Here is a 27,647-nt window from a genome sequence, read left to right on the forward strand (position 1 = left end):
ACTCACATTTGTTAAATGATGACTATTTTTTCTCACTATTCAACTTGAATTAAAAACTCTCTTACGTGAGATTTATCTTAGCATCACCTCAGTTTCCAAATAGAATTGTTTCAAAGGGAAAAGTTTCTAAATATTTGGGCCACTTCTCTGTCACAGACTCTGCCCCATGGATCCCACATTGCACTGAAAAACAGACAAAAATAAAAAAACAAAGGTAAGTAAGTGAAAGTTATAAATGCTATAAAAGATAAAAGAAGATAGAGAGATGATCTCTCTAGAAATTGTAAGATGTATCTGTATATGAATTATTTTACTTCATAGAAAATTAATGGTTGATACGTAATATCAGGCTTGAATTTTTAATTTGTTGTGTCTAAAATCTCACCCTCAATTCCTGTTAATGCAAACTTACCCTCTCTTGAACTCAGAGGCCTTGAGCTCTTCATGATCTTCTTTTACTTGTACCCTCAACCCATCTTCTCTACTGGGGCCTGCTTTATGTTAGTTTATTTTTCAAATACAGTTGACATTCAGTATTATTTGGTATTAGTTTCAGGTGCACAGCATAGTGGGTGGACAATCACACACTTTACAAAGTGGTCCCCCGATATCACTTACACTAATGTCATTCTCTATTATTTTAAAAACAAACAAATAAGCACAACCTATGTTGATTTTCAGTTATCTCCTGCTTTTCCTTTTCAAACATTAACTGTGTTCATTCCATCTCATTTTTTACCTCTATTTGCTTCTCAGTTCACTGAAATTTCACTACTCAATTAAGGGCCCTCAGAGTCACCAAACACCTCCTTATTCCCATGTTGCCAAACCCTTAGAACATTGGCCACCAGGGCACTTTTGGTTCTATTTCTTGCAACATTCGACCTTCTGGGTCACTCCTGTCCTTCTGGGCTCCTGTGATCCCACGCTCTCCTTCCCTGCCCCACTCCCATCCTGTCTCCACTCCTCCCTCTCAGTCACCCTTTTCAGGTCTATCCTCCTCTGCCTGGATCTTAAATACTAATGTTTACTGGCTTCATTCCCAGGCACCCATCTCTCTTCATGCTACATGATATACTAAATGGATGCCTCATTTCCCGTGGCTTCAGGCACTCCATAAATGTTGATGTCTCCCCAACCTACATCTGTGGATTTGGATTTTTTGAGTCAGAAGAAGACCTGAAGTTGATTCCTGGTTGTACCATTTATTAGCTGCCTGGCTTGAGCAGATCATAAACTGTTAGCGCCCCCATCCTCTCACCTTAAGAACAGACAACTTTAAATCTCACTTGTAAGGTGGATGTTAGACCTATCAGAATTTGTTTCCCTAGCCCTTTGTCAGTCACCCTATCTGTAAAATAGGAGGAGGCCTGTCATCTCCTTACCATCTGCCTGGATCTTCCTCCACTTTAAATTCAATAACTCAATAAAAGTAGAATGAAAATGTAAGGACTTGAGACAATGCCCTCCTTGTGTTATTCAAGAGATCATTTGCTGATGTTCACTCAAAAAGAGACACCCGCCACGTCAAATGTCTGAGATAAGCCTTACCTAAATCCATCACTGAGCAGGAAGGGATTTCTCTTCTTACAGATTGGAAAGGAGCAGACAGATCGTAAATTATGCTCACATCATGGTAATACTTGGTAGTGTAAAACCATTGTGAACACCAGCCCCCTCAGGTGCTTCTAGAACAGAACAGGCCAGCAGTTCCTTTAAGAGAGCAGTGCTGGAACAAAGTACATGCTTTAGAATGAGATGATGTTGGGGAAAAGGCAAAGGTAAGAGATATAAACCATACCCCCTTGGGTCCACTTTAGTCATAGTTAGGTAGAAATATTCTGACCTCAAAAACCTCTCAAAGAACACCGCATGGCAGAGTTTCACTCTACCCAGTCCAAAAGGTATTTGGTCATTCATTCATTCATTTGTTCATTCAGAGGCTTCCAGAAATTATTTGTTAAGTGAATGTTATATTCTAGGCACCATGCTAAGCACTTGGGATAAACAAGACAGACAAGATCCCTATTCTCCAAAAGCTTCATTCTGGTGAGGGGAGAGATAAAATTTACAAGTATCACCTGGATGCTAAGAAGAACCCCATCATGCCCACAGCCAGGAAAGGCACATCCCAGCTGGAGAAGCAAAGCTGGAGGCAGGAAGGAACAGGAAGGAGGCAGTGTACCTTGAACAGCCTGAGGGAGAGGGAAGGCAGAGTAGAAAAAGATGAAACAAGTAGCCAGGGGGCAGGTCATAAATGTCCTTAGGTCTTTGCTGAGCACCTGTTACTATGCCAGGCACTTTTCAAGGAGCAGGGGATTTTGTGGCATTGCTATCATTTTCCACAGTGTTTCCAAACTGTGGATGAAGAAATTAATTTAGTGGATTGGCTCAACATTGTTTAATGACATAATAAAATAATCTAGAATACAAAATATCAGTGTGCATTGCACATAGCGAAGATGAATAACTGTTATTTGTACACCCTTCATTTCACTTTTGTGTACATGCATGCGTGCATATGTTCAGGGCTTCTCAACCTGGGCACTATTGAAATTCTAAGCCTGATGATTTTTTGTTGTAAGGCACTGTCCTGTGCATTATAAGATGTTTAACAGCATCCCTGACTTCTCAGAGATACTCGTACTACATCTCCCCCAAGCACACAACCAGTTGGGACAACCACAGATGTCCCCAGACATTGCCAAACATCTCCTGGTGAGCAGACTCTCCCTTAGATGGGAATCTCAGTGCTACTTGTAAAATGTTTCTGACCACAGATCATGATCTTTAAATTCTTAAAGATCAAAGTATACTTCTTAAAGCAAAGTACAGAATGAGTTTTTATATTTTCCCATGCCCCTTTTGTACCATTTTCCTCCTTCTGTACCCCTCTATTTTCTTACCTCTAGAAGTAAGAAGGTTCCTCCATCTCCCACCCTTCCATTTCACACAGTCTCCTCCTCCTCCCTCCCATTCCATGTTCTCTACCTCCCATCCCTTCTCACTTAGCTCCTTTTCCCTCCCTTCAAATCAAAACCAAACCAATTTTCTAAATAACATTTTGGAAATCTGTGGTCATTTTTTTTGTAGATGAGACCCCGTGGGAGAGGCAGCAGGTGCTGAACAGGTGTGTGCTTCTGCATTCAGGACAACTCTCTGTCTTTTATTTTTATCCTGGTCTTTCTTTATGTCTTACATATGTATATTCAGAAACTAAAAGTGGTGGACACATCTTCCAGCAAAGCATTTAGACAGGAAGGAGTGGGCGTAGTAATCCAGAAGCCATCTTAAAATCTATGCGAGACAAAGGCACCAGCAGCGGTGGGAAGCGGGAAATGACTGAACAGGTCTTTGCCACCCCTAATTTCTTTGCTTCCCTTGCTCTATGATGCCTCTCTGCTCCCTGCTGTGTGCATCTGCTGTCTGTCTCATGCTCCCTCCCCTCCCTGCTGAGGATGCTTTCTGTTAACCCACCAGCCCCCCTTGCTCCCCCAGGAGGCAGCCAACGTCCCCCCTGCTGTGCGCTTCCACCAAGTTGCTCCTCTCCTGTTGCTCAGGTGTCCACCATCACTCTCTCCTTCTATGAGCCCTCATCTCGCTCGGTTCCTTTTATATAATATAAGCTAGACTGTTTTCCTTTTTCACAGGCTCAGTGTTCTCTTTCCCTTTCCAGTTCTCTGTCATTCCTGCCCCACAGCCTCCAGTCAGGATTTTGTCCTTCTTTCTTCTCCTTTCTCTCTTTACTCCTCTTAAGCGTGCTCTAGCATAGACAAATATTTCCTCACCCTAAATATTCTATAAACATGCTAGTGGAAAATAGACCAAGTGAATAGTTATTCTTCATCCAAGAGCTTTAGGAGAATGTGACTGTTCATACTCGCTTGTTCTCCTAGTGCTGGCTGGTTCAACTTGAGCAGATCATGGATTTCTAGACAAGATGCAGGTTATGCTTTCCCAGGCCTGGGTGATCAGGGTGGCCATCAGTAACTTTCAAAAGGAAATATCACTGGCAATACAGAGGGCATAGACACCTAAGTCTCCAGTTAAACTCTTGAACATTTCTACATGCTGATTTTTCTTTCTCTTTCTCCTGCAGCTCCAACGAAAGCACCATTAGGCAGACTTCATTGTGTTTCACTTGCTCATTTACCTGTCAGAGAACAGGAACTCTTTCAAAGGAGCCATCCATGTAGCTATTGCGCTTCTACATTTGTCCACCAGGACCCACCAGGCGACAATAAAACCACAGTGTATTTGTGTAGAGTCTTTAGAACATTTGCACCCATAATTCCCTTGGCAGCTTATAACAAGCTCTGGAGGAAGGAAGAGAAGGAAGAATGAAAAAAAAAACAACTTTAAATGTCTAACTACTATAAGTAGGCACCTTCAAGAGTTTTTATATACATAGTCTCATTTAACTCTTTAGGGAAGCCATATACAGTTGCTATGATGATGCACACTCACAAACATAAGGAAATTGGGGTTTATTTAGCTGATGCATAGTGGAGTCAGGTTCACTCACTCATCCAGGCATTAGCTATTTATTTTGAGGCTTGACTGTGAGCCAGGCGCTGTTCTAGGCCCTGAATTCCATGGCATCTCTTTGCTAAGGGCACAAAAACTTGCATACAAATGCACACACCTGCATTACTAGCAACTGACAAGGGAAAGAAAACTGAGATCCCCCTCATCGCTGTCCAAAACTTCAAACCTATCATGGCATGAAGAGTACAAGGAAATGTGTTGAATTAATCTCAGAGAAAAGAAGCCTTGAAGTAATGACCTGGGCTCAGACTACAAATACAGAACTGATTGCCTGCTCTGCTCAGCTGGGCCGCCCAGCTGTCTCATGCACACACCCCTGGGAAGCCATCCTGGACATCAGGTGCCCCCTGAATGGCTGCACATGAGCCATAATAGTCTTTCCTCTTAGGACACACACAGCCCTTATCTGTGATTTCCACTTTCCAGTGTTTATGCCTTTCTCTTCTTGCCAGGAATAAAAGGCAGGGGCTGGAGGGTGGCTGAGTTCATTGTCTTTCTATCCTGGAGAATGAAATGTCCCCCACGCTGGGAAGAGAGAGGTGAGTTGAACATTCCACATTAACAGCTTTGGAAATGCAGAGGCTGTGCTCCTATATGTCCTCCCACTGGGTCCCCACAAGCAGAAGCACTGCCAAAGGGAGTCAACAGCATTTGGATCCTATAAAGAAGCTACTTATAACTGTTAATGTGGAGCAAGATAATGAAGGGAGGCCAGGAAGCGCTCGGCAAAGTGATAATAGGGAAATTATGACATCTGTGGCCCCATTTGGTCTCGAGTCAATAAAGCACACAGCCCAAATAACTCTCCCACTTCCCCAGAACTGTTGGAAACAGGGCTTGTCCCACAAATAGCAAAGGTTTGGAAAATCATACATGAGGACCCATGCTCCAGCCCACACTCAAGTCTACCTGCCATCATCTCCCTCACCCTGCACAGCATAAGCTCCAGCACAATTCTAGACCATTATTTCATGGCCTTCAGGCTTCCTGTTTTCACCTGTTTCTGGGGCCCTCTACAGCCACATCTGTACACAATGCAGTATCTTTTTTCCTCTGAGACCTAACTTAACAGAATAGGGTTCGTCTCTGTAAAATCACATTGCAAACACTCACCTGAGCTTTACAAGAGTCTGAAGTCTATACCTCCCCTTTCTGACCCAGCCCAAGAATGGTGGTTTTTCTCTACTGTGGGAGGAGAGGAGCTTCTTAGCTCAGGATGAACAAGTTAAACACAGGTAACACAGATACTGTCTTTGGAGGGCATTGGGGGTACCTTCCACACTACAAGCAATCTTATTTCTTCAGTCTCAGAGAACTGACAAAAAGCCTTTAAAAAAATAAAAAGCAAAACTCAAAGGCAAAGACTTGAGATGTTAGGTGCGGGGTGATGGTGCATAAACCAATCATTTTAGCATAAACATGTGCAACCAACTCTTTGTTAATAAAGATTAAAACAAAAGTAACACAGAGGGAGTAGTCACCTGCCATCATGACATCAAATGCATGCTGGGAACAGGTTTCCCGCATTAACAAGAATCAGGATTGTTGTCTATAATTTCTCATTTCAGTCATATCTGAAAATGTAACTAAACTGCTAACATAATCATAATATTTCTTCTACTATGATCTGAATTGTATTTTAACCAGCCAACAAAGAAGAGCTAGTAATCCAACGTGAAGGTAATGTGCCTTTAAAACAAAATTCAAATTTTGAATGGTTTGTCCTACATAATCGACAGGAGCTGTCACTTGAAGAGTGACATGCACTTTGGAACACAAGTGCACTCATTCTCAGATTCAAGATAAAATGTAATTCCCCACGAAAACACTGCCCAGAAAGCTAATAAGGGGCATGTGGGACATTATTTTATTGTGCACACACACCACCTTTATTTATAAGCTATTCTGTCACAGGTGCTGAGATATTTTGTACAGAACTAAACTAAACAAATAATGTATGGAGAAAGGATTTATTAAGCTGAACACATAGAAATGATTACAATCCTACACCAGGAAAAGGGACACAAATATGTACAATCCACACCTGTCTGATGAGGACTTGATAAGCAAGAGAACCTGACAGAAAGCATAAGGAAAAGAGGAGACAGAAGATAAGGGATGAAATGATGGAATTGTCTGAACAACAACAGCCATGTTATCTAAAGTCTCACCAGGAATGGTTTCATAACTGATGTGAATTTTTCTGGTGCCCTGTTACCCTGCAAAAATATGCTGGTGCTTATCGAGAAAAGCTTACAATAATAATAACCCTGTCCATCCATGTACCTTTCCATTCCAGCTGTTGTTATTTATAAATTGGTAATATCTATGGTCCCTGAATGCTCACTCTTAGAGGTGGACGGGGCGATAGACAGTGACGGCCAGATCTGGAAGACAAGTTCTGCATTAGAATAAGCATCAGGAGTTCAGTAGCAAGAGACAGTCTCAGATTAGAAAACAAAGTGGGAAAGGTGGGTTGTAATAGGAGCTGTGGAAAAAGAAGGGCAACCGTGAAATAGCTATAAGGTGATAATTTCCTAAGAGAAAGCAAGAATGACAAACTGTCAGTCTAACTAGATTCTAGCCAGGTCTGTGGACAGTTTAGGGAGAAAATACAAGGTCAGACCATAGATACATATTGGTAGCCTAAGAACTGAATTCAGGCCTCAGACATATTTTGTTTGGCCTATACAGTTTATGTAGCTTAAAATTCTGCAGTTGGGCAATTTAGGCTATGCTAAGCTTGGTGGTTCTTATAATCTCTACTGGGCATCCTTCCATATCAGCAGTCATCTCTGGGTTGGGTAGGAGGCTTTGCTGATCTTGCCTGGGCACTGTCGCATCTCTAGACTAGGACAACTGGGCTGTCTCAGCTCTGGCCCATGTGGCCTTTCATCCTCCAGTGGCTAGCTTGGGCCTGCTCATATGGCAGTTTGGCAGAGTCCCAAGAAAGTAAGAGGAAGCACACAAGAATTGGCACATTGTCACTTCATTCTATTTCCAAAGGAATTCACAAGGCCAACCTGGGTTTAAAGGGTAGAGAAATAGATTTTAACTCTTGTTAGGAAAAGAGGTGAAGTCCTATTGCATAGGGGAGTAGATATTGGGAGGCACAGGCAGTTTCAGCCATTTTTACACGCACTCTCCCACATCCGGGAACTAAGCCTGTATTTCTGAGTGCCCATATTCACGTGGGTCCAAGTTATGGCCACACCTTCTAGGTAACTATGCCCACCAAGATTCCTGGTACTCCTTATTACCTTTCTTCTATTACAGCCAGCCAACATGATACATTTTTATGTCCTGCTTGTCCCCTACTATAGCCTCAGTTTTTTAAGGCCATAGAAGGTAAGAAAGTGAGCTAATAATCCTCCCCAGTATATTAGGGGATCTACCCTTTCAGTGTATCCCTTGCCCTTTTCCCCTCATAACAGAAAATCTCTCCTTTCATAATCATCTCTTTTGACCCCACTTATTTTAATACTGCTTATAAATTTTGAGATTTACCAAAAATTCTATAAGACAAATTTGTCCATGAAGATTCCTTGAAAGTGTCATAACCTAGGTATGCCATGTAAGGACCCCAAAGCCAAAAAGGTATGGCTAATTACTCCTATAATAGCACATATCAGTCTACAGATAAAGAGCAGAAAGGCTGTGTATCTCAACAGACTTCTCAAAACCCCTGGACTAGAAAAAGAAATTATTCAGGTCATAAAGTTCCTAACCATCCTCCCTTTCTTCCACTGCCAATTGTTTCATCAGAGACTCCGGGCATGGGAAATTATTCCTGCTGTGTCTGCGATCTGGCCATGGGATTCCTTCCTCACTTCAATTTCTTTTTCCTCTGCTCCTCTCGCCTCCAAAGGAGGCAATCTCATGCATCTTTCAGATTTCGCTCCAAGGCCATCTGAACGTCCCCAGATTTCTCCCTCTCTATGCCATGTGCTGTATACCTTGACAAGACACCTGCCAGCATGCCTGCATTTGTAGTTTAGGTACTATCTCCTCCTCTCTTCATTTACCACCCAGTAAATTGCAATTGTCATTGTGCCCTTCTAATATGAAGATAACATTTTTCATATTGTAGACTCTGAATGACTTGTCAGAAATAAATGAATACATGATTTCTATCTTGGTTAAACAACGAGGAATATAGCTAACCTTACGTTCATTCCCATGGTACCTTTCTCCGTTTCAAAAGGCTGGCATAGACATCATCTCATTTTATTCACCCCAGCAACCATGAAGCTTCAGTGAGAGGATTATGATCTCATGTTTGGAGTAAGAAATGGAGGACTAGAGTAGTTCAATGATTTGTCTCAGATCCCTCACGTAATGATTAGGCTAAAATAAAAATCTAGGTCTCCTGGGTTTTAGTTCAATGTTCTTTATTTTCATGGACTCAGTGACATCACTTTAATTTTCAAAATAAATATAAACTATATGCTATTTGGGAAGAGGGAGGTTACAAGAAGTCAAAGGTCATTAGGAGCCCACAGAGCCTCAAACATGGGGAATTCCTTTGGCTGGCCACTCCAGGTATCCACGTGAGCTAGCAAAGAGCATAGTCAAGGTCCTCTCCACATGGGGATTTCCACGAATGTTAACCAGAATAAACTGAAAGTGGGAAGTTGCCATTTCCCAACCTAGTTTTCTTCTTATCTCCATTAACCTAATGATTTTTCCAAGCTAAGAAAGGTAACAACAGCCAAAGCCTATATACAGCCCCTTATCACATTTTCATGTGAATGGAGTCTCAGAATAACCCTGAGAAGTGGGTTATCATCTCTGCCACATTACAGGTGAAGTCTGGCTCAAACGTTCAGTGACTGGACCCAAAGTCACATGGTTAGAGAATAGCAGAGTTAGTTAGAACTTGAACCCAAACGTCCCTGCAAATCCTATGCCACTCACCCATTAGCTCTGGAACACTTTTGAAAATTCTTCCCCGTGAAGCTCTCACGGCAATTCCAGGACATTTTGCAGGGAATGAGCTCACTTTTGTCTTCCTCCTCCCACTCTCTCTCCTGAAGTCAATGGTGGCTTGACTTGATGCCAACAACTCTCCTCCCATGGCCAAGCAGACAGGTGAATGAGGCCATCAGGAACATTCAACCGGGAGCCAGATACGTGGATTTAAACTGTCACCTGGGACATCCCAGCTGTGTGCATTGTGCTAAATTACTCCACTTTTCTTTATCTGTAAAGTGGTGTTTCTTTACCTATAAAGTACAAATACTTCCTGGGGCAGCTGTGGGAATTAAATGAGATGATTGTCATAAATGACCTGGTACAGTGTCTGGCATACAGTACGTCTGCAATAGCATGGATAGTGATGACTGTGATTATGACAGTATTGTTGATGCATTCATAAGAACTGCTAACATATGAGTTTTAACACTAAACAATCTAGAAGAAAAACATTTCTGTGAAAAATAGTATAAATCAACCCTCCCATTTGCTTAAGAATCAGTGATCACAGAACAACTGTGTAAACTATACAATGATCATTTAAGGTAGATTAGGGAATTCAGGGTGTGTGAATGTGTCTCACTGATTCATTTATTAGATACGTATGTTGGGAACTGGTGATACAAACATGAGTAAGACATTTACCTGCTTTCGAAAGACACACAATGTCAAATAGAAAATATTTGGAACAGAATAATAGATAATATTTATTGAACATATAAACTGTCCCAAGAACTTTACATCTATTAAGCCATTTAACACATAGCAATGCTCTGGATTAGGTCTATTATTACCCCCATTGCTGCAGAGGGGAAAACTGAGACAGACTGCAACTGACTTGCAGTCACACGGCTAAAATGTGGCAAAACTGAGGCCCAAACCCAGTGTGTCTGACTGCAAAGCTAGAACAATACTTGTTAAAGTAATTAAACAAGGAGACTGTTAGATTGATGTGGTTCTAATGCCTTGGCAGCCTATGTAAGCAAACCAAAGTCTAAGCCTGTAAAAATACCTGAGTATTGCAAAATCAAAACATTAAAGACAACCCAGCACAAAGAGCCAACTAGGCTTTAAGCTGTAGCCTATCAATAATTCCCTTACCTTGCTTCCACCTTTTCTATATAACAGTTTCTCTCTGGGCTCCTGTCTGTGAAGTGCTCCTAGCCCCTACTGGTTTCTTAGAGTCAATTTTTGCTCAAATAAAGCCTTAAAAATTTTAATGTGCCTCAGTTTATGTTTTAACATGCCCTTAAGTACTCTCTACAATATCTTTTGGTATGTACTCAATAAAAATATAAGGGAATTAACTAATATTTGCAGTGAGAGAGCTGAGTGCTTAAACAGAAGTGTCCTCAGGTATGAAGATGTTGAAAACTCAGTAGAAGCCCTGGTCAGGTTAACTCAGTTGGATAGAGTATTGTCCCAATATGTCAAGGTTGTGGGTTTGATCTCAGGTCAGGACACATACAAGAATCAACCAATGAATGCATAAGTAAGTGGAAGAACAAATTGATATCCGCCCCCCCCCCTCACTTTTCTTTCTCCCTTTTTCTTTCTCTTTCTAAAAACAATCAATCTGGGTGGGGGGGGGTTGACTGTAGGAGTGGGGGAGATGGGGTAGGGGTGAGCAATGGGGAAAAAGGTGGGACAACTGTAACAGAACAACAATACATTTTTAAAAAATGAAATAAATAAAAGTTTAAAAATCAATCAATTTTTTAAGAGCCAGTAGAAATGTTCTCCTTTTTTCAGTCTGGGAAGAGGGAAGGGATACTCTGACACACAGCAGGTTTTCCGGGTAATCAAGGAGGAAAAGGGTATTTCAGAGACATGTTATAGCGCGTGCAAAGAGTCAAAGTTCCCACAGCAACATACATCCAGGATTCCAGTTTGAGGGGCCTGCAACATTTCCCTCTACTTAAAATGAGTCAGAGACCCTGCTCCCACAATGGAGTCAGGGATTCCCCCATCCAAGGGGGACCAGGATATTTCCGTCTGTCTCATTCACTCTCACTATGAGGACCTCTCAGAGCCTACTGTCCCACACAGTGCCCCATACTCAATGCATATGACTATATGCTGAATGAGTGAGAAGGCCCCCTCCCAGATGGACAGGAGCCAGAAACAAAGTGGGACCAGGACCTCGAGGTTAGAATGTGTACCAAAGGCACATACTTGACATAGGAGATGGGGAAGGGGTGATGACGAAAGGACGGAGGCTCTAAGAAGCAGGATCCCCTTTATCTTAAGTGTTAGTAGAACGCGTTCTTTCCCCCAACAATCTGTGCTCACTGTTCTGGTATCTATCCTGACCTCAGGGAAAGCCACCTTACTTTACTTTCTTCCAGCTACTCCACTTGTTTTTAATGACTTTTTAAAAATTCTTTTACACTAAAGGGCAAAGAAAGTGAAAAAAGAAAGGGAAACTCTGGTACCAAAGCACAATCCAGGACCATCTATGCCGTTTAGACCAGCCCTCCTAGGTGGAGCTTTCCCCTTTGAATGAAGAAGAGAGAACCACTGGACTGCTGATCCTAAACGTGTGAGCTTTCAAAGGACTGTTGGAAGATACATCTACATTTCAAAGGAAAACCAGACTCAGGCTCCCTGAGAATTTTCAGGGAGATGTGAGTTAAGAACTTAAGGATAGGATCTTGATTGTTGGGAGAAAGAGTTCAGTCAGCAGGAAGGATGGAAGATGAACCCCTGGTCAAGGAAATTTTTGGAAGCATTGAAAATGGCCCACCAGCCTCTGCAACTACATTTGTGGACCCTGGTGGTTAAAGAATCCAACATGGAAGCCACCATTCTAACATGAATGCCTCAGATGATGCCAGAGGAAGACAATGGCACCATTCAAAATTCCAGCTCCCTCCTCCCATCAGTGCTTTCCATGGCCCCTGGGACCTCAGTGAGTACAGACCCCCAAAAGACCACCAGGGTCGTGATGCACATTGGGGGAGGCGTGACGTGGTGAGTAACCCAAGACAACCCTGGGTTATCTCTCACAGTCAGGGATTATGCTTCTGCTCCAAATAGAGATAAAGTTCAGTTATAGAGAAGTAAGTATACGAGTTTCCTGCACGCTGAAATTTTGACAGAAGATTCATTTCTTTCATTGAACTTGTCCTCCCTATTGCAACAACCTGCCTCTGTCTGACCACAAAATTTACTCTCCTTCCACCCTAACATCCTGTCACCAGGTACAGTCACTTCTGAAATGTTCGGAGTCACGGTAACTTCTTCATGTTCTCTGCCAGGTTACCTTGCCCCTGAACCGTTGTAATCCATGGCCCAGGAGATATTTATTTAAAATGCAGGCTCCTGGGCCCTGAGAATCAGCTTCATCAAGTCTAGTTCATCTAGTTCATAAGCATTCTCCAGCTTCCTTTTAGGTGATCATTTTGCTTTTCTAGCAAGAACTTTTCTTCCTCAAGGGCCAGAACCATGAGTTAACATTTTAGACCCAGAAAAGAGAAAAACAATAAGGGTATTATGGAACAACCACTCCAATAGAGGGGTTCCCACAGGTGTTTTCATCCAATTCTGACAAAAAAAACCTTCAGGGTATAGTATGTCAAATCATAATGCTTGAAACATAAAAATGTAATTCTTATACAAATATATAGTGAGCATGTGCCAAATTTTACTTAGCTCACTCACTATTAAGGAAACTAGATGGATGGGAAACCAACCCAGTTCAAAAAGGTGATGACAAACAAGAATTATAATCAGTGGGGTGGAGAGGAGAGAGAATAAGGAAAGAAAAAATAAGAAATGCTGAGAAGGTATTGCTAAGCTTGTGGCAAAACTAGTTAATGTCCTACAAGGCAATACAACTAAACTTTGGGGGCTATCGTCTCTGTTGGACAGAAATGTATATTATCACATTTCATCAATTTTTTTACAATTTAGAAAATATCTGGACCCTAATCAATTGTACAAATTAACATTTCCCTCTATAGTCTGATTATCTTTAGATGGACTTTCTAGAGAACGTTTAGCATATTAAGATCATTTTATCTTCTTTCTGCCTGATCTCCTGTTTTGTAAGTTTTTCTTTACAGTAGGCTAATTTATCCCCATTTTACAGATGTGGAAACTGAGGTTCAGAGTAGGAAGTTCCTTGCTTATGACCACAAATAGTAGAAGAACCAAGTATTTGTGCTAATGTTTGTCTAATTCCAAAGCCCAACATTCTTCTATGATACTATATAGTCAGACACATAAATAGTATTCAATAAATGTAAAATTGATAAGAGTAGTATCCAAAGGCTTAGTGTATAAAATATTTGCCAAGTAACCTAGAATAGTTAACACCTGTCCTAAAGTGCTTAAATTTCTCATTGGCAAAGCTTATTACCCACACAGACAAAGGGAATTTGAATGACAGTCCTTCAGTTCCAGGTCAGGTCCTGCATTTCAGAGGCAAGCAACCATCTCAACTGCCTCCCAGCTGTAAGGAGAAATGCCTTTGATGGTGCAGACGTGCCACCTTAACTGTGCACCACTTGCCTTTAGATAATCATTCAACAAACATCTTTGGTCACCTACTGGATACTTGGAACCCTAGTCACACCAATTCTACAATTTATGTTAAGGTGCTTTATGGCATATAAAATAGTTAGATTTGGTTTGATTTTGATCATTGGAAATTTTTATTTTGGATCATCAGAAATAACCCAGTGTTAAGTAATGACATTACATGTTTAAAGCTGAGGATCTTCTTGGTAGTTAGGAGATCTTGCCGACTTCAGTTTTGAATTCTAGTAATTCCCTATGGTGTTGACAAGTGCCATTAAAGATAACATTTAGTAATTGGCAATGCAAGAGAAACACTACAATTTTTCTTTTCAAGGAAAATCTGATGTATTTTCATCTGAGGAGAGCCAAATGCTTTTGCAGTGAGATACCAGTTTTCCTTTGTATATAACTTCAGTAAATACACAACTTTCTCCTTATAAACACTAATTCCCATAGGGATTTGTGTAGTTGTAGTACTGCTACCGGACAGAAGAGGGCACTATTAACAGGTATGCTGTAGTACCAAATTTGAATGCAAAAGAGCGGCAAGAAGAAGTAGTTTTCCCTAAACTGCGTACTCTGTGGTCCTTGTACAAAATGATCAATTTTGTTATGCATTCTTTGAGACCCTCCTCACTTTCTTTCAACTACATACATACTGTACAAAAAGTTACCAGAAAGACAATGTTTACTGGCATTCCACTGGTTTTCACAGACAGGAAATTGGTAAGATAAGGACAAGGCACCAGTAGCCTACTTAATGATATATAAGTAACCAACAGGTTGATATTTTTAAAAAACTGAAATAAAAAATTTTCATCTTTTCCTAGTGATAATCAGCCATCAAAATCAGAATCGTATTAGAGAATAGGCACCTGGTCGTTGATTTAGAAGTCACCCATTAGCCTGATAGTATAAACAAGAGAACTCTGGTGTTTGAGGCTCCCCACCTGGACCAATTGGAGGTAATGAAACATTTAAATCATAAATAAGAATTCAAGTCAAGGGTACTGTATTCAAAGTAGCTCTTAACATCCGAAGATTGAAATGTTAGCACCCAGGCCCTAGGTCAGTGGTGCTCAAGCTTTACGCTGCATCGAAATCACCTGAAAGTTCTTGTTAAAACGCAGGTTGCCACCCTGGCGGATAGCTCAGTTGGTTGGAGCATCACCCCAATATGCCAGGGTTGGGATTAGATCCCCAGTCAGGACATGTACAAGAATCAACCCATGAAACCATACATAAATGAAACAACGAAATGATGTTTCTCTCCTTCTCTCTCCTCTCCATCTCTTTAAAATCAATTAATAAAAAATTATTGACTCAGCAATTCCACTGCTGGGATTATATCCTAAGAACCCTGAAACACCAATCCAAAAGAACCTATGCACTTCAATGTTCATAGCAGCACAATTTACAATAGCCAAGTGCTGGGAGCAACCTAAGTGCCCATGAGTAAATGAATGGGTCAAAAAACTATGGTACATTTACATAATGGAATTCTACACAGCAGAAAGAAAGAAGGAGCTCCTACCCTTTGCTACAGCATGGATGGATCTGGAGAGCATTATGCTAAGTGAAATAAGCCAGGCGGTGAGGGACAAATACCATATGACCTCACCTTTAACTGGAACCTAATCAACAAAAGAAAAAAGCAAGCAAAATATAACCAGAGACATCGAAATTAAGAACAATCTGACAGTGGCCAGAGGGGAGGTGGGAGTGGTAATGGGGGAAGGGTGTTCAGGAACAACTGTGAAGGACACTTGGACAAAACCAAGGGTGGGGGCATGGAAGCAAGGGAGGTGTTGGGAACTGCCTTGACTGGTATCAGAAGCTGTAACCCCCCGCCTAGGCTAAGGCTAAGGGAAGGCCCTTGGAACGATAAGCCAGCAAGGAGACAAAAGCTTATCTCCCTGGCAGGAATGCTGCTTTTGCTGCTTCATTCATAACTGAACCCCAAAGCTTGGTCGGTTAGCCAAAAACAGGTAAGATTCCCCAAGGGGGGAACGATCTAAGACAGGCATGATCATGTGGGAGGTCCCCCAAAGAAGGACTTTGGGGGCTACAGCAAAAGGGGGTGATGGACCCCCACTCCTCAGCTTTGACATAGCCTGGGTTCTCATCGTCTGGGAGAAAATCTCCTTATCTCTTGGTTGCCTTAGTTCCCTTGCTCCACCTAAGCCTGAAACAATGACAGGGTGGTGCAGCTCTGTGCTGAAAAGGGTGGATTCCCTGGGTGATCAGGCCTAAGAAAGAATATGTAAAATCCTGTGAAACCTTTGTTTAGAATGCTCTCAGTTGAATGAGAAGGGTCCAAGGAGGAAGTTAGTTTGTTCCTCAAAGTCTTACAGCTCTTTGACCCTGACTCAAAATAGACCCTCAGACTTACTTGTTTTCTATTGTTCCTTACTTTCTCGTAATGAGTACTGTACTTTACCTGAATTATTATGCAAAACGAGCCCAATAAAAGTAGGTTTGGATGGTAAATCGGCGCGCTCCCCACTAGAGGGTGTGGCCATTCCGTCCCTACTTCTCCATAGAAACTAGTCTGTCTCTGTGCATGTTTTTTCTCGCGTATCATCCAGCCATCCACAGCGTTCTGTGATCACTGCTGGCCGGTGACCCACGCATCAGGAAGGGAGGGAGGTTTGGCTGGGGGGAGGGGATCGTGGAGGGTAAAGGCAGACAACTGTAATTGAACAATAAAATAATTTTTAAAAAATTTAAAAAAAACCTTTCTAGTTCTATCCCCAGAGTTTCTGATTCAGTAAGTCTAGAGAAAGGCCCAATAATGGACTGATTTAACTAGTTCTCAGGTGCTGCTGCTGCTGATTCAGGGACCACTGCTCTCCCCCAAAGCCTGAGTCACACTACCAGCACAACACCATGGCCAGATGTAGGAAAAAAGCTTCATTCTAGAGCTCGGCATTTTGGTTGGCTGGGACTCATTGCAATAACGTTGTTATTCTGTTGGTATTTTAATCATGTCCCTTGTCATCCCATTATTTTTCTCCTGCCCTTATCTCCGTGTTATTAAATGTTATACTGGTTATGTCACTGCTTCCTATCAACCTGTCCAGCACCTCAGTGTTTGTGCTGAATTCTTTATCTCGAGTTACACAGCTTTATAACAGAATTAAATTTTCTGGAACATTAAGTTTAGAGCAATGGACAAAAATCATAAGGAAACAAAAAGAGTAAGCAAAGCAGGGATCAAATGAAAAGAGTTTTGTTGAGAACAGCTAGAAAAGTCCTCACTAACCTAGATTTTCTAAATATGGGACTGTCTTCCCCCCTCCTCCAACCTTTTGTTTTGCTTAATCATTAGCAGGCAGGCCAGATCTTGACTGGGCCTTAAATAGGATGCTGTAATAGAACATACACTTCCATGCTAATAGAGAGAACTATCCGCAGTAAAACTATGGAGCAGGAAGATTATGCAAAAGCTATAGCAAAATATCACTGACTCATAAATTCATCTCTCAGTCTCCTGGAAATATATATTAGCGCTTTTATCGTTGCCTTCATGGGGTCAGATGGAGCCAGGTGAACAGCCAGATCACAACTAAAGGGTCCTTTAGTGCCCTCGTGAAAGAATTCACCTCATTTCTCAGGGCTATGAATGAATGAAAATAAGAAATTACAAAGAAAATCACCCTGCAATCCTCACTCTGGGCTAGGTTACCATGAAGGCTCTAATAATACATAATAAACATGCAGCAAACCATGCCTGTTAAAGGAGATGCTCCTTCCCCCGGCTCACGGTCCACATTCATCATGGCTCGTACAATAGGCCAGCCGCTGTGCCCCTCGCCAGTAATTACAGGCACGGGAATTTCCTGGGCATGGGGAGAAAGGAAGAAGTGCCTTTAGCCACACAGGCCCATAAATACTTGCTCTGTATGCAAAACTGTCCTGTTACAACACCGTCACCCTTGCCTTTTGAAATGAGTATTTATAAAGGAGCATCTGGAACAACTTCATTTTAGACCCAGGCTGCAATGAACTAGGTGAGGCTTAAATGGCCGAGACTTGAGAATGTTAGGATGTCCAGGGCTACGATGACAGAGAGGCAAGATGAATTCTAACCATACCGTCAACACGGTACTTTAAAAATAATATTTTATTAATTCGCGCCACAAGCAGACTTCTTCAGGCAGAGAGAATTTGCGTTTGAACTAGTTCATTTTGTGATAAATATCAGAAACGGAGGAGTGTGCCCCTGTTAGCAATGAAAAAGCCTGGAGAAATTCCTGTCTGTGGGCTTTTGGGGAGGTGCAGAATCTCAGGTTTGTAACCGTCAGCAGCTTGCTGCAAAGCACAGAGCATATGGCATCCTCCAAGGATTTGCTACCATTTTTTTTTTTCAACACGTGAGTCTGTCGGTCACTTCAGCTCCTCTGTGGGATAATTCAAACAGCTGATCCCAACCAACTTGAGGGTGGGCAAAGCTCTTTGTCCTACGTTCCACCCCACTGGCTTGTGGAGGGGTGCAGCACTCCGTGCGTGGCTAATGGTACCCAGCTAACCGGCCTCACCACCTCGGCAATATAAAAGGGAAACATTTGTTCTCTCCACAGGGCGTCCCAGAGCCCAACAGGTACAGTGACATTTTTATGTGACCAAATATGAACCTGTATTGGGTGGTACCTTAAATAAAAATAAACTGCAAATGTGGGGTTTTTTTCCCCCACTAAGTCTAAGTAAGAGATATTGGGAATGTCATCAATTCAAAATCAGCTCTGTTTAGATAGAGCCAGAGAGAAAAATCTAAAAAACCTCTGGATTTAGTCTCCATCAAAATCATGTAATACAATTTTGAGAATAATATTTCCCTTCACTCTATTTTTTGTTTGGTTGTGATCAGCACGGGAGGGTGTCTCCTGTAGTTTTACTAACTACGATTCCCTGGACAGTTAACATAGGGCAAGGCCGTGAATACATCAGCCTTCTTTGAGTTCTTATCTTTCATGGTTCACAGATCTCGTCTCTTCTTTGATCATCAGGGCTGTTCCCAAATTGAATCTGTTTTTCTCTCCTTTCTCCCTCTACAGCCAACTGTTTCATTCTGCACTGAGAGGTTAATGCAGTCATACTCAGAGTGAAAAGGGACCTAGTGAACCAAAGGATGATAAATGAGTAAATAACTTTCAAAGGAAAAAATGTAAAGAGAGAAAAAGGTACCTAAGGAGTCAGGTGAATCAAAATACAGTTCTGGCCATCAAACTTGAGAGCCGTATACATTTATGAATAATGAGAAAACTAACGGGGGGGAAAAAAAACCCCTCCAAAGTGATGGTTGAACCCCAAATGGAATCTTTCAAATGGAAAAATGTTGGCATAGCATTTTATTGACACAATTTTCAAGTTCACACTTAATTGCAATTAAAATGCTAAACGAACCCGAGGCCAGACGCCCAGTAGGAGTGGTGAGGCCCCAGCAAGGAACTCAGCAGTGGGCCCCGCCCCTCTCTTCCTGAACAATGGCTGTGGCTTCGTTAAAATGTCTTAATCGAATAACAAATATACGATGTGATATAGAGTGACACCAAGCTAAAAAGCATGAAATTCTTCTTAATTATCCAGCTGCCTCCAAAAAGGCGCACGGTTGGCCAAGTGTTTTCTGGATTCCAGATCTCCTGGTGTTGGCGGTCAGTGTGCCAACACGACTTCTCAGGGGTCTAGACGACATCCCCAAGTGCACGGCCACCCGGGTTCAGTTGAAGGGAAAACCACAGAGACTGACAGGGGTCTGTGTCCTGTGCTCTGTCCCGGCTTCCCCGGGACAGGGTCTCCCTCTGCCTCCCCTCACCTAGGGCCCATCAGCTGCCTCGCAGCTCTGTCTCCAAAAAGCAAGAGAGGCATCTACTGCAGCTGAGAAGGGATGGAAAATTTTTTAAGAGAAAGAATGGCAAGGAAGCAGAGGGACATTTTAATGCCTAAGAGGAAAGGAGAGGAACAAAACAAGAGAAAGGTGAGAGGAGAGATGCATACCTAGAACAATTAGGAAAGAGTGACTCACTAGAGGAGCCCAAAGGTTTCCTGAAACAAACAAACAAACAAACAAAAACGGAACAGCCAGTTGCCATCACTGAGTGAGACCCACAGGCACTATAATCCACCTTTCTGCAAGCAGCTAACCTGGAGCAGGAGCATTCACCCTGAACAGACCCTGGAACATCAGCCCTGGAAGGAAAACCAATGTCTAAAGGCCGGCATTAATGAGCCCTTGTGTGCAGTTTATGGGAGGGTGCGCCAATGTTCTACTTGTGGTAGGGACTCTGGGTGCAATACTTATGAAAAGAGACAGCTTTAAATGTGAAAACAGAGGGTTGGGTTTTCTTTTAAAAAGCTGAACGAGTACAAGGTATAATTATCACAATACTTATAAGAACACAACTGTCATTTTCCTGAGTTTAATTCATTAAGAAATATGCAATCACTATGTAAAAGCAGCTGTCACTAAAAAAATCTTCCTCCACAGAAAAGAGTGATCTTTTCAAAATGCAAATGGCATTAAAATCCACCCCTTCTCACCACCCCTCGACTTGCATTTCCTGGCTTATCCTTCAGGGGTCTTCCATTGTTGCTAGGAGAGAGAAAACTCTCCACCAGACCCCTGTCTCCTGCAGCCCCATCGCGTGCCCTTTCTCTGAGCTTTTCACCGCTCTGCCCTGCTGTTCCTCACATTCCCAAGCTCTGTCCACCACAGGGCCTTCTGCACGCGATTCCTTCAGCCTGGGACACTCTTCCTCCAACTGTCGGACGGACAGCTGCCCCCTATTCTTCCTGCAGATCTTAGTTCTACCCAACAGTGCAGGCTCTCGCCGCCCCATCTGCCTCTCTCCCCCCACTGCAATGAACACAATACACCTGCCATTTGAATGACGTCTGGCTCCCTCGAAGACGCTAAGGCTCATGAGAGTTGGCTTTCACTCACCATTTATGTCAAAACCAAGAATAATTTCTGACATATGGTAGATGTTCAATTTAAAAAATCGTGGAATGAATGAATGAATGAATGAGTGGAATTGATCCATCATCAGGAATTTAGCTAGCATGGTTCATCTTAAAAAAGAAAAAAGAAAGATCAAGTTTTAGGGTTGTAGTTCCCCACTAAATATTGATTCATTGGTTAATTTATTTGGCATGTATTTATTGTGCTTCCTGCTAAGGAGACTAGTGATAAAAATAAGCAACACACAATTCCTGCCTTCAGAGCATTTATACTCTAGGCTCTGTCAAGTGCCAAATAGTAAATATTTTCATTTTTGCAGGCCAGACAGTCTCAGTTGCCACTTTTCAACTCCCCTGTCGCACAAACAAAGCCATACATGGTACATAAATGAATGAACATGGCTGCGCTCAAATAAAAGCCTACTTATAAAAACAAGTAGTTGGTGGATTTTGGTTTGGTTGGTTGCTGGTTGGCTCTAATGCACCATCCCCTACTCTAGAAGGCACAGGATATAGGCGTAGGTATATTTTTAAAACTTCAGGTCACATTAGATGTTTTGATTCTGCATCATATGTAGGGTCCCTGCTGTGCGCCATGCACTGGGCTAGGTTTTGGAGAATACAAGATGAAGAAGGCTGGACTCACCCCGAAGAAAGCTCACCACCACATGAGGAAAGAGACCCACATTCCTATTCATTTTTAAGAAGCGGCTTAAAAAGGATACAAGATGAAAGTCTGTAAGTAACACAGTAAAAACAACAGTATTCTGACAGCTCAGAGGATGCAGGTATTTGGTTTTCTGAAAGATCCATTACTGGTAAGTGGCACATAGAAAGCTGTGCTTGAGAAGGAGAATCTGAACACCTTGACTTGGATGGATGCCAGGGAAAAGGCCGGGGGCAGGGGACCCTGTACAAGCCTGCACATACAGCTGGGTAGAAGGATCTGAGTTAATGTGGCAGCTGTTAAAATAGGGCGAAAAAGACAGAGTCTAGGGATAATGCAGAGGTCCCATCTGTGAGACCGATCTGCTAATTGGTTTATACTGTAGAGATACGGCAGGGCTGTCCTTTAACTCGGAGATAACGCCGTGAACTTGCAGTCAGAACATGAGCTCAGTGTTGTTTATCTACCAGTGGTGATGACAGAGGCCCTGAGTCATCAAAACTCCATCCACCAGGTTGCCCTACACTCTCCATGCATTTATAAATAAAAGACCAAGGTTAGGAACAGCGCAAGCAGGTGAGAAACACAGACCGCCCGTGTTTACGCACAGGCTAATCAGCCTACCACAGAGGCATCATTGATGGACGATGCCTCTTTTATATAAGGTTCCATGTTACCTTTGACTCTGCGTCTAAGAAGGACCATCTCTTCTTCGTTACTGCCTTTAAAAAGCAGGCCTTCTCTTGGAAGACCCAGTTCTGAGCTTGCTAATCAGAGCCTGATTTGCATCTTGTTTTCCCAGAGTCTGGAGAGCTGCTCTGGGAACTGGAGTTATTGACTTGAGGCAGAACTCCTTGGTACTGAAAATGAATACTGCTTCAAGCAATGAAGGCAACTGCTCCAGCATTCATTTCCTCTAACAACCTCTGCTGGACCTGCTAATGAGCAGTGAAAACATGGATGGGAAGGAAGGCAGGCAGCTCCTAGGCGAGGTTGAGAGCCAAGGGGGACTGGCAGAAAGCATCACTAAGTAACCACCCGCGGACTCCCCCAGATCTCTTAGACCGTCTTTCACATCTCAATTGTTTTATTGGGTTGGCCAAAAAGGGTTCATTTGTTTTTTTTTCTGTAAAAAGGCTCTCTTAGTGCTTACTTATCTTTAACTTCTTTCGAAACAATTCTGTTAAATTGTATTGCAGCAACTGTCATATCAGCCTGCATTAAAAAAAAATTATCAAACTTGGTGAATTTCTGTGTACCTATTTTAATTATTAAGGACGGAAGAAAATACACAACATTTTTGGCATATTATGCTTTATTATTTCAAGAAAGGTAAAAATGCAATTGGAACACACACAAAAAGTGATTTGTCAAGTGTACAGAGAGGGTTCTGTGGCTGATAGAAAATGTCAAAAGTGGTTTGCAAAGTTTCATACTGGAGATTTCTTGCTGGACGATGCCCCACAGCTGGGTAGACCAGTTGAAGTTGAGAGCGATCAAATGGAGATGTTAATTGAGAACAATCAATGTTCTACCATGCAGGAGACAGCCAACATACTCAAAATATACTAATCAATAGTTATTGGTGAAAATGAAAAATGTGTCTTTATTTTATGGGATAAACCCATATACGGACTTTTTGGCCAGCCCAATACAAAGCTTCATCTTCGGCTTCCTCAAGGCTCCTCCATCATCCTGCTGCCTGGTGAGCCGTTCTGCACAGCCTAAGAGTCACTGAGAAAGGGGCTGGGCTTGGGGGCTCTGCGCCCCAACTCCAGCTCCACTGACTAAATTACAACAGGCTATTGTTTCTTTTGAAATGTTCACTTTATGCTCAGAGTGTCACACAAAGGGTGACGCCGTTCATCAGCATTACACATTTTACTGGCATGGTCTCTGACTAGAGAAACCGCACATTAAACTGGAGGAGCATTCTCTTCTGCAGTTGTGAACAAAGTGAGAGGTGTGGAGACCAAACCCCCAGAACCGCCCTCCCACCCCAGCTGATAGTCTGATGGTGGGCAAGTCACCCATCCCCTACCAGCATATGCATCTCAGCTCTCTAAGATGGGAATGGTGGATGCGAGTAAGGGAGAAGGCTATGAGAAGGATAAAACACTTTTTTAGCTCTTAAGAGAGAAGACTGAGTTATACAGAAAAGAGTATGGGATTTGGAGTAGGATTCAAAATCATGCTCTACCCCCCAGGTGAAACACACGACCTTCTGGAATCCTCGTTTCTTCTTCTAAATCATGACGGAGAGACAACTCAAGAGACTGTTGTGAGGACACAGTGATGTAATGTGTGGAGACGGTGTTTTAAACTGTAAAGTGCTAGACAGATGTGAGTTGCTGTTGCTCCCATGAAAGTATCTGATAAATCACTAGCCAAGTTCAATTCTATCTGTGTGTTGAGGAGAGTACAGAAAGGACATAAAAAGGAGACCGACAACAACAGCAGACGCTGGGGAGATTATGAAGATTATATTTCTCTATGCCAGTAAATTAATTCTTAATGGAAAGCTCCTGAGGAGGGAAATTGGCTAGAGCGGAGAGCCCGACCAGGGTGCTTTCCAGAGAGAAACTCATTTTCCCCAGATCAAGCCTGAACTTTGCCAGGCATGGTTCATTGGATATTTGAGCCTCCAAGAGACTTCAGTCCATCTGTAAGGTTGTAATTTATCTAAAAAAAAAAAGACAAAAATAACCTGTTTTCTGTCAGCAACATACACACTCTAAAACTCTGTGAATTGCAACTGCTGTTGTATGATGCTCTGCAGATACTTGAAGTAAAACAGATGAAGAAAGAATGTAATTGTCAGAGTTAGATCCACATTAATTACAATCTACTAAGAGCATGCACAACCAAGGAAACCCCACTCAACCTCTCCGAGCCCTTTTCCCCTCAACTACATGATGAAGATGATGGTTCATTCCTCACAGGTCTGCAGTGAAGATTATTGGGTCAGCCAAGCCCTCAAGAGAGTGCTAATTAGAGTCTCAGTGAAAAAGAATGCCCAAGTGCTGGATGAAATTATGAATGGGGATCAAAAGAAAGTCTCTATGTAATTATAGATAATAGTTTATTATCAGTGGTTCATGCATTTCTAGTGGTTCATGGGTTAATACCTTATAAATAATTATAATTTATAAAAACTTTGTATCATTCCATAATTTACTTTATAATTTATTACATAAATAAACATTTACTTGCAAAAGATAAGGCTATTAATCAATTCTATTGCCCATGTTTTATTTGTTTTCCTTTTCCTTCTCTTTTAAAATCTTCAGATGCATGAAGTATGGTTGACCATACTCATCTCTCCTCTCCTCCATGCTGAAGGATTCTACGTATATTCTTCCTTCCATGATGCATGTGCATGAGCAACAGTAGGCACTGGGCAGAGGGAGGGAGGGAGGAAGAGAGAGTGGAAAACACTGTGCTTTTCAGTGCTAGGTATTCTACAAACACCACTGTGATGAACATCTTCCTAAGTGCCTCTATTTGGCCCTGAGTCAGCTTTTTGGAGTCTATTCTTGGGAACTGAAGTTCTAGGTTATGAGATAGGCACATGCTTAATTCCATGCAGCCCTATTTTCTCCAGAATGGCTATTCCAAGTATGCTTCACTCTGCAGTACATTAAAGGTTGGATCCCTACATCTTTGCCAGCAATTGCATATGACTTTATTGTCTATTTTTGCTCAGCTGTGTTCTAAAGTGGTATCTCATTGCCACTCTAATTTGCATTTCTCTGATTACTAGTAAGGTTGATTGTTTTGTCATTCATTTGTTGGCCAACCAGATTGCTCCTTTGGAAGTTACCTATGTATCCCCATTTCCTAATTTTCTATTGTGTCTTATTGCTGATTCCTTTCTTAATTCCAGATAATAACCCTTTGTCAGTTTTAGACATCACAGATTGCTTTTTACGCCATCAATTTAGTCTGTATGCCCTGAGTTGAACAGCTATCATTGGTGTTGATATAGTCAAAAATCATCAGAATATGATTTGTGATTAGGGATCATGAAAGTTTATCTGTCCCCTTTCTCCAGTCCTATTTTTCCCATTCCTTTACAGGTGTTATTCTTGAGAATGCCCACCAATAAAATGCCTGCATGAAAAATCCATGCCTCAGAGTCTGTTTCCTGGGGAATTAAACCTAAAAGAGTCGATTCTTGCCCTGGCCATGTGGCTCAGTTGGTCATCCTGTGCACCAAAAGTTTGTGCACTCGAGTCCAGGTCTGGGTACATACTGGAGGCACCTGATCAATGTTTCTCTCTTGCATCGATGTCTCTCTCTCTCTCTCTCTCTCTCTCTCTCTTTCTCTCTCTTCTTTCTCTCTTTCTAAAATAAATAAACATATCCTCAGATGAGGATTAAAAAAAAGAGTCAGTCCTGGAAGGCATCCTAAGAAATCAACTCTACAATGAGATTTAGAGATGGATCATCTGCATGCTAGCTGGCAAGGAAAACCCAAGGGTTTAGGGTTCACAGTTCATGCTTGGATATTCTGCTCCAACTCATTCATCAAGTGACACAGAAGGTTGCCTGAGCAGGTCCAGGTCCACAGACCAGCTGCTTGGGCCACACAACTTGCCACTCCCTGTGGCAAAGGAGATATCTGTACTAGAGAAAAAGAAAAAAACACCACTGTATGGAGTGTGGAGTGAAGACTTTAACCTTGTACAAAAAGTGTTCTGTCCTTTGCTCTTGGCTCCTGAGAGGTAATTGTTGTTTGCCTGGGGATCTTAGGCCAGATAGACAGTAACAATTTGATTTCAAGTGGGGGCTGGCCTCACCTTAGGTTGGATGCCAGCTATGCTAGAAAGTTCAGCATGTGATCTGAAGTGCAAGTTTTGAGTCATAGGATATCAGTTGACCTAGAGACTGAAATCAAACATGTGGTCAATCCATCAATCATGCCTATGCTGTGGAGCCCAATAAAAACTCTGAAGACCCAGGTTTGGGTGAGCTTCCCTAGTTGGCAACCCTCCAGGGTACAGTCACACATCAGTGCTGAGAAAGTAACACTTCCTGACTCCTTGGGATGAGGACGATGAAAGCGCCTCATCTGGAACTTCCCTAGACTCTGCCCTCTGTATTTTTTTCCCCTTGGATGATTTTAATCTTTAATTTTTCCCTGAAATAAGCCATAATTGTGACCATAGTACCTTTCAGTAAGTTCTATGAGTCCTTCCAGCCAATTATGGAAATTGAGGGTGGTTTTAGAATGCTCCCCAAACATGCAGTTGGTGTCAAAAGTAAGGACAGTATGTGAACTCCTGCAAGTGATCTAAACTCCTCTTGTGGAACTATGAGGCAAGGTCCAATAGAGAACCATGATGTAGACCCCTTAGGATTTTGGAGCAAGCCCATGCCTCCTGCATTGGAAAATTAAACACTATTCTCAAAACAGTTCCTGGCACACCACTGAGGGGTGGAAATGAGTGTCTGGACATGGGATCAGTTGGAACTGCCCATCATGAAGTGTCCCTGGCATACATCCCAAATCGTAGGTCTGGACAGCCTGATAATTACCCATCATAAGGTTACATAACAGTGCATTCGGGTGTCAGACACAGCAGGGTTATAGGCACAGCTGAGCTGCTGCACTGGCAAGTGGTCCAGACCCCCATGTCACTATTATTGCACCAGCACCTCTCCTCAGCTCACACTGATGGTCCCTCAGTGGGGTCCCTCATAACCAGCAGATGGAAAAGGAGAAAAAGCCAAGGTTGGCTTACAAATGAATTAGTTTGGCGTGTAAATACCAATGAAAAATGGACTTCTACTGCTCTGAAAAACATCAGTGAGGGAAAATCCTCCCGTGAAACAAAGCTTTGGGTGGTTCATCTGGCCATCTTGCTTTGTGTGGTAAAACCATATACACTTGTGGGCAGTTGTGAATGGTTGGATGGTTGATCGGGAGCCTGGCAGTAACAAGATCGGAAGAACAGGGACAAGAAGGTCT

At 42.3% G+C, this 27,647-nt stretch overlaps 1 long non-coding RNA gene across 1 annotated transcript in view; it reads right to left on the reverse strand.

Annotated features, from left to right (window-relative positions):
* Positions 1–17,785: 17,785 nt before the first annotated feature.
* LOC123810552 overlaps positions 17,786–27,647 on the reverse strand; it is a 62,734-nt gene continuing 52,872 nt past the window's right edge. The window contains exon 3 of the long non-coding RNA XR_006784275.1: positions 17,786–17,888. This is a non-coding gene — a long non-coding RNA (uncharacterized LOC123810552). The remainder of the gene's footprint in view (positions 17,889–27,647) is intronic.

This window comes from Phyllostomus hastatus, unplaced genomic scaffold, assembly GCF_019186645.2.
Source record: "Phyllostomus hastatus isolate PE091 unplaced genomic scaffold, TTU_PhHast_1.1 phas_scaffold_755, whole genome shotgun sequence".
NCBI classification, from domain to species: Eukaryota; Metazoa; Chordata; class Mammalia; order Chiroptera; family Phyllostomidae; genus Phyllostomus; species Phyllostomus hastatus.